Below are 573 nucleotides of genomic sequence, written 5' to 3' on the forward strand. Positions count from 1 at the left end.
TTTTTTCTCCTGCGGTTAATTGTATTTCTTGTAAACAGCACATCTCCTTACAAGGACACAAGTGCGTACGGACCGCTCCGCGGAGCTCTCGTGGCTGTTTGGCTGGAGATGGCTCTTACTGCTGCGAGTGTTTACGGCTGGAAGATCGGCGTTACCGTCCAAGGCCAACGGTGCCAAGGAGGCGGCTGTGTGCTGGGCTCGGTGGACACCACGCAGCAGCACGCGACACACGGGCGCGCTCTAAGGAAGGCGAGAGGTGGCCTCCTGGGGCAGGGGGGGCTGGTGAGGAGCATCCTTCCTGAGACAGGGTAGCAACGGTGCACTGCATGACACGCAGCTGATGAGACAGGCCGAGCGGGACTCCATCGTGCCAACGACTTGAAGAACGCTTGGGGTTGTTTGTTTTTTTTTTTCTTTTCCTTTTTTTCTTTTTGATTTTTTTTCAATGTTTCTGGAAAAAAAAAAAGAAAAAAAAGTAGTAACTTTCTGGGGCGGCGTTCCCTGAATCTTCAACAGAATCTTCCCGTATTACAGGAAATATTCTCTGCAGCCTTCTTTGGTGACAGGCGGTTC

This window comes from Buceros rhinoceros, unplaced genomic scaffold (assembly GCF_000710305.1).
Source record: "Buceros rhinoceros silvestris isolate BGI_N320 unplaced genomic scaffold, ASM71030v1 scaffold9041, whole genome shotgun sequence".
Taxonomy (NCBI): domain Eukaryota; kingdom Metazoa; phylum Chordata; class Aves; order Bucerotiformes; family Bucerotidae; genus Buceros; species Buceros rhinoceros.